The 7,197-nt window shown below is 60.2% G+C and overlaps 1 pseudogene; it reads left to right on the forward strand.

The window, feature by feature from the left end:
- The first annotated feature begins 3,752 nt into the window (after nucleotides 1-3,752).
- On the forward strand, nucleotides 3,753-5,873 carry LOC129015190 (uncharacterized; annotated as a pseudogene).
- The last annotated feature ends 1,324 nt before the right edge of the window (nucleotides 5,874-7,197 follow it).

Genomic DNA, 7,197 nt, shown 5'->3' on the forward strand with positions numbered 1-7,197 from the left:
ACACAAATACGCACGCACAGCACACACACACAGACACATAAGTGTCCATAAACAACACAGATCTGGCCTCAGAGCCACCCTCCAGGTGCGGCTGCCCTGGGCCCCAGCATGTGGTGACAGCCACAGCAGGATCAGAGCAGCCTCAAGGCCCTTCAGGAGCCGGCAGAGCTGGCCACAGGCTGAGCTTGGGGAGGTGGGCGCAGGCCCCGGACCCACGCTTCCTAATCGGTGGGCAGAGTCCACGCAGCCCCTCCCAGTCTACACGGAAGCCCACGTGTCCACCTCCCGCTTCTGCTGTCCCCAGGAGAGTGAAATCTACTAATGTGGATTAAGAACATTTTTAAAATAAAAAAACATTTTACACATTGAGGATGGAAGAGAGAAGATTACGGCCAACCAACCCCATGCACTTCCCCGCCCAGGTTCATGGAGTCTGAGCCCTCCTGAGCTTCTGGGCTCTGTCACCAGGTGGACGCCTTCCGCAGCCCATGGGGCTCGCTGCTCACGGGGGCCCCGAGGCCTGAGTGATGTCATGGGTTTAGGTTTCAGTGCTGGCACGTGTGGCCTGCAGAACTCAGCTCCTCTGTGAGGGATATTTCGGCTCCTGTGGGGCCCGCAGAGCTCAGCTCCTCTGTGAGGGATGTTTTGGCTCCTGTGGGGCCCGCAGAGCTCAGCTCCTCTGTGAGGGATGTTTCGGCTCCTGTGTGCTGACTCTGCCTCGCCTGGTTGTCCTCAGGTCACTCTGTGGGGTGTGCACTGACCCCAGCCAGTGGATGCTCCCCGTCCAAGAGCAAAGCTACAGTCGGCTGCAGGTGCAGCCTCTTTTGCACAGTGGAAGAATTTCTCCAGAAGATATTCCTGCGAGTGGAGTCACTGGATCGTAGGCCCAGATGTCTTCTACTTACTTGATTTTGCCTGATGCCTTCCAAGGAGGCTGTGCACAGTGGGTGTGAGACGCCCCATCTCACCAATGGGCCAACATCCCAATGGGAGATGTTGAGTTTTCACCGCGGTGCTGAGTGTGACGTGGAATCTTCTTATTTTAACTTGTATTTCCCTCATTACAAGTTAGGTGGAACATCTCAAATATGTTTCTGGGCCATTTGATTTTCCTGCAAGTCGCCTGTTCCAGTTCTTTGCCCATTTCCTGTTGGGCTGGTCAATATTTTTTGCGATTATACGTTGGATACGTGGCTGGCCTTTGGCTTGCCTTTGACTTCATTTGTTCTATCGAAGCATGTGCAGAGTTGTTAAATTTTAATGTATTCAAATGCATTAATCTCTTCTTTCTTTTTTTTTTTGTTTTATTTTTTGTTTTTTGTTTTTTTGAGACGGAGTCTCGCTCTGTCGCCCAGGCTGGAGTACAGTGACACGATCTCGGCTCACTGCAACCTCAGCCTCCCCACTTCAAGCAATCCTCCTGCCTCAGCTTCCTGAGAAGCTGGGACCACAGGCATGTGCCATCATGCCCGGCTAATTTTCTTTTAAAAATGTTGTAGCAACGGAGCCTGGGCTCAAGCCATCTTCCCACTTCAGCCTGCAAGTAGCTGCGACCACAGACATGTGTCACCGCCGTGCCCAGCTAGCCTTTAACATTTTTAAATGCTATAAGATCTGCAGGGTTTTTTTCCAACCAAGTTTATAGCTTTTCACCCCACGGATCCCCCGAGGCCATGACAGGCAGTGACGTCCTTGGGGCACCCGCAGAGTCCTCCTGGTCATCTTGGGAGGGCTTGTCCAGTTTCAGTTTTGTTTGTTTACTAGGCTTTGTTTTACAGTCACTAGTTAAATTTACTAACATTTTTCAACTTCTTGTCTCAAGGGACTTCATTTTAATAAATAATATCTTTTTTCTTTTCTTTCTTTCTTTCTTTTTTTTTTGTTTTTGAGACGGAGTGTTGTTCTTGTTGCCTAGCCTGGAGAGCAGTGGCACGATCCCGGGGTGTGGCTCCTCAGCCTGGAATCCTGGCCCTGGGGAAGGCTCCGGACTTGTCCGATGGTTTTTGAACCGTCCTGGGTGCAGGCCTCTTCCTGGGCCTCCCCTGGTCCAAGTCCACTCTGTCTGGAGAAAGAGGATAACAGGAATGGCTGGGCCCTGGAGCCCTGATCCCCCCATAGCTTCCCCAGGATGGCCCAGCCTTTCTTCCCAGCCCTGATGGCCACAGAGCCCTGCCTGTGGGCCAGGCCTGGAGGGGTCATCTGAGGGGTCGCTGAACAGCGCCTCTCCCACCAGCAGCTGGAGACGGAGATTAAACGCGGGGAGACCGGCGGGGTCAGCGAAATTGATTCTATTACAGTGACTGATTTAATCTGAATGGTCGTTACTGTGATTTATATGGCTGCTTGGGATTCTTTGCTCCCAAATTTGTCTCCCGTCCACTTGATATTGATTGAAAGACGATGGAGGAGGTGGGGAGGGGCGGGGCTGCCTGAGCTGACTCAGGGACCCCTAACCCCTTCCTCTCTGCCCCAATTGCAGGGGTGCGAAGCACAGCTGTGCTGGGAAGAGCAGGAGGCAGCGGAGAGGACCTGGTGCCCTCTGTGTCCAGCACACGCCCCCTGGCTTCTGCCCTCCCTCCCACCCAGCTCTGGCCCAGAAGCGCCTGCCACCAGGCAGCCCATCCTTCCAGAAGCTTCTAGCAGATGGGACCGTCCTCTCCCAGCCCTGGCCCTGGCCGGTCCCCACAAAGGGCAGGGTGTGGAATGACCCAGGGTAATACTGGGCTCTTCCGATGACGAGGCCGGAAGCTCAAAAAGCCTCTCTGAGAACTGGGAGCCTTACCCCAAGTTTCTTCGTGTCCAGGAATCAGAACTGAGAGCTGCCAGCTCCTGAGGCAGCCCTGCCCTCCACAGGTGCCAACCACCACCCAGGAGACGGGATGGTAGGAACAGGAAGAGGTGGTCAGGAGCCAGCCACCCTGGCCTCCTCCAGTCTGGGCACCATCTAGCTCCAAGAGCCAGGCTGGGTGGCCAGGGGGCCGCCAATGCCCCAGGGCGCAGGCCACCTTCGGGGACACTGGGGATGAGGCAGAGACCTGGAGTGCAGGCCAGGCGGCAGCCCCCTGGACTATAGATGCAGCCAGGGTCCCTTTAACTCCCATCCCTACCCCATGCCCTTCTCCCTGCCCAGGAGCTCCTGTCCTTGCAAAGGGCAGCACCCCCGCCCGCCCTCCCTGGGCAGCCAGCAGCTCTTACTGTCCTCTCCTGGGTGGTCAGTGCCTGTGGCTGACGGGGAGGACAGTTTTGGGGGGTCCGCCCTGTGCTTCCCGTCACACGACCCTGTCACAGGACCCGGTCACACGACCTTCCTTCCAGGGCCCCAGAGCTCGCGGAGCCCCTCCTCCCCTCTGCAGCCCCTTCCTGCTCCCTCTTGCCCCGCCCCCCTCCTGTCACAGTGTTGAGTTATGGGGATAAAGGACAGAGACAGAGGCCTGGGGCACTGAGGGAGGGACAGAGACACCCACGCAGCGGGGAAGAGGACAGACGTCCGGAACTGGGTAGAGACGGGCCTGCCGTGGGTGGGATTTGCTGGGGACACAGACCCACGCAGCGGGGGAGAGGACAGATGTCCGGAACTGCGTAGAGATGGGCCTGCTGTGGGTGGAATCTGCTGGGGAGGGGAGCGTTCGCATGGTGTGGGGGGCTGGACAGCCACTCTCTCCGGGACCACAGCTGTCTGGGCTGGGGCAGGACAAGGCCACCCATGCCCCACTTGCCCTTCTGGGGTTCAGCTAAATGAGGCTCCCGCCCCCATGACTCACAAGGCAGCTGGGAGCTCTGGCACTACCCATGGGGATGGTCAGACTTCACCACACCCGGCTGCTGTGGACTCTAGGGGCCTTGGGGGGTGTGGGCCACTCCACCGTCAGCCCCAGCCCCATCCCCAGCCACAGCCTGTCTTGGGAGGGTGCTGACTGGGGGCCGTTGCAGCTTATGGATCCCTGCAAAAGCCTGAGCATCGGGAGCAGTCTGGTGACCTCCACTCTCTGGTTCCCCCAACGGTGCTGTCCCACGTCCCCATCTCTGTGGCCAGCTCCGCCCACTCAGCCTCAGCCTTGCTGGGGCCTGGCCCGACCTCAGGAGTCCCTGCTGGCCTGGCCACCCTTGCGCCTTCGCCTCAGCCATTGGGGAGGCTGGGGTGGTCTCAGGGCTAACGCCAGGTGAGACCTCAGGTTAGTTGCCCCCATCCCCCTTCCCAGTGCTCGGGGCCAGGGGAAGGGAGGTGGGCATGGACCACACTTGCAGCCCTTCCCTGGGGCATGCCTGGCTGCTGGCCTCCCTGATCCCTGCCCGGGTTGGGGCTCCAAGGGCAGGAAGTCAAGGCGTCCATGCTTGGTGACAGTGCTGGGCCGGCCTGGAGTGGGCAGACATGTCCAGCGTGGAGACGGAAGCAGGGAAGGGCCCATCGTCCCCTCCCAGCTCTGCCCTGAAGACCCTCCAGCAATAGGAGGAGCCCGCTGCCCCTCCCCCACCCGCCTCCACTGGCGTCCCTGGAGCCACACTGCCCCCTGCCGGGGCTGGTGGGTGTGACCACCAAGCCACCAGCCCTGAGCCCGCCAGCCCTGACCCCGCCAGCCCTGACCCCGCCAGTCCTGAGCCCACCCGAGCTCTTACGGCTGCGCCTTGAGCCACTGCCTGGTTAGCTCCTCTGTCACTGTGGGGGGATGGGACGCAAGACCAGTGTCAGGGTGGCCGGGCAGGACAGGACCCCACTTCCCCAGCTCAGGGACAGGCCTGAGGGAGGCCCGGACAGGCCCGCCACCCCCTGATCCCTCTGTACCCAACTCCCTGTAGAGCCAGGACTCACCATCAGGCTCCAGGGACCTGCTGTCCCCAGGTCCTCAGGAGGGCCAGCACCACCCCCCCACCACCAGCAGCCCCTCCTGTCCAACATGTCCGTCTGTCTGTCTGTCCGTGTGTTTTGAATGCCCAAGATTTTTTAAACAGACTTGTCGAATATTCTTTTCATGTGTGTTGCAGGGGAGGTCAGGGGCTTCGGAACAAAAACGGCACCCCCATACCTGATGGGGCTCCTCTGAGCCCACCTGGACTGACCCCTTGTGGCCGCCAGGCGCAGCTGGTGGCCTGAATGTGGGGGCAGCATCACCCCTGAGTCCAGAGAGCCAGAGCACAGCGGGATCCAGGAAGGCCCCAGGTACAGACATTGCCTGGCTTCCTCCACGCCCCGAGATCCAGCTGCGTCTCCTCTGTCCCGGGGAAACTTATGGGCGAAAGCCCCTCTGCAAGGCCCACTACCCAAAGCCAGCCACAGGTGCTCAGGCCAGGGCTCAGGGGCTGTGGGGCTCAGGGGCCGTGGGGGCTGGTGGCCCCAGCCCTTCCGGATCCACTCCCCACCCCTCACTCACTCCATGGGGACCTTCATCTGCCTAGATGGGCTGGTCTGTGCTCTGATGGCCCCAGGACTGGGTGTCGGCCTCACCCCAGCGCCCAGGCAGCCTCCCGGCCAGAGCAGAATGTTGGAAGGGCATGGCCCATGGCTCCCGGCCAGGGCCCACCTGTGTTTGTCTCCTCACCCCGGCCTCCTCCAGCCTCAGGCCCTGCCTGTCAGACAGAGCATCTGCCCAGGGGGTCCTCAGAGAGCAGTTGCTACCTGCAGAGTGAGTCCCCAGAGCCCCTGCCACAGGCACCCCAGCCTCAGGTCAGGTCTGGAATGGACACAGCCCCCAGACCAAGACCAGGACCTCCTCACACTGGGATCCCCTCCCTTGGTGTCGGGTGCCACCCAAACTCCCTGGACGTCTCCCCTCTGCCCTCCACGCCCTGCATCCTGGGTAGGAGCCGCCTTCACACCTGCTAACCCCTGCCCTCCAGCCCCCACTGCCTTTCCGGTAACGGGGCTGTGTCTGGCCTAAGCCCTGGGCCTCCATACGGCCCCTGTCCAGCACACCTTGCTCAACCCCAGCGTCCTGCATCACGCCTGCCTCTTAGTGTTTGGGGTGTGCATGTGTATTTATACACTGTAATTACATAAATACAATTTAATAATCGAGGGTCAAGTGCCGTTACTGCACTGTGCGATTACAGAATCACTCCAGAGCAGGCACCAGGGCGTCTCCGCTGAAAACCGGCACCTGCCTGCATCTATCGTGAGAAAGCTGGAAAGTCCTCAGCCCACCCTGGAATACTGCCTGCGGTGTCGGGAGGAGCGGCCCAGGGCTGGGGGGTGGGGGGACCTCTGAGACATCCAAGACTGCAAGGCTCCTGGGGGGTCCGGGACCCTGTTTGTTGTCCCCCAGTTTCTCATACTGGGGAGAGGAAATAGGGTGGGAACTGAGGCTGTGGACCAGGGAGCCCCCTCTATACCTCGGCCGGCCCCACCCCCACCCCACGCCCATGAGGCGCATCCCCTGAGCTGGAAAGTTGAGGTGGGCAAGGCAGAGGGCAGGAGTGATGGGGGTGAGTCCCAAAGGCTCAGGACTGCAGACTCTGGAAAAAGGAGGAGAAGGCCCAGAGTGGGGTCCTAGCTGGAGGCTTGGGGTGCAGAGGGAGGGTCCGGCGTCTCCAGGTCCACCAAGAAAGAGGAGGGCTCTTCTAGGGTTGATGGTCCTGCAGCCGAAAATGTACCCCTGCTCCCCACTGCACAGGACCTCCAGACTCAGGGTACCCAGCCCTTCCCTGCCACCTTCCTCTGACACAAGGGGAAACTGAGGCCCGGGGGGAAAACCTCCAGCCCAAGGCTCTGAGCTGGGACTGGACCCAGGCTTCTGCCTCCTGACCTTCCTGCTGCCCTGGGAGCATGTGGAGTGGGGTCCCTCGCTGGGGGCACCTGCCCCTGGGGGATGGCCCGCCAACCAGGGAGCACACCCTCCTGCAGTGGCCAAGCCGGCTGCCTCCCTGGCCCCGCCCTGCATTTGGGGCTCACCCAGGACCTGGCCCAGCTTAGCCTTTCCCTTAGAGACCCCCACATCCCATGGAGGAGGGATTTGGCCTCCGTTTCTTCCTGAGGTGGGTGGGAGGCAGGTGGCTGAAGCAAGGTGGGTGCAGGGTGGAAGCGTAGAGGAGCTGGGGTTGGCAGACGGCAAGCTCCCCAGATCTCTTTCTGGGGGGAGGGCGAGCACTTCTACCTCACCTGCACTAGTCCCATGAGGATGAAAACCAAAAGCACTCAGAGGGCTTCACCTCTATTTTGAGGTCACCGACCACAGAGGCAGGACGGTGGTCCCCAACAGGCTACAC

Source organism: Pongo pygmaeus, chromosome 18, assembly GCF_028885625.2.
Source record: "Pongo pygmaeus isolate AG05252 chromosome 18, NHGRI_mPonPyg2-v2.0_pri, whole genome shotgun sequence".
NCBI classification, from domain to species: Eukaryota; Metazoa; Chordata; class Mammalia; order Primates; family Hominidae; genus Pongo; species Pongo pygmaeus.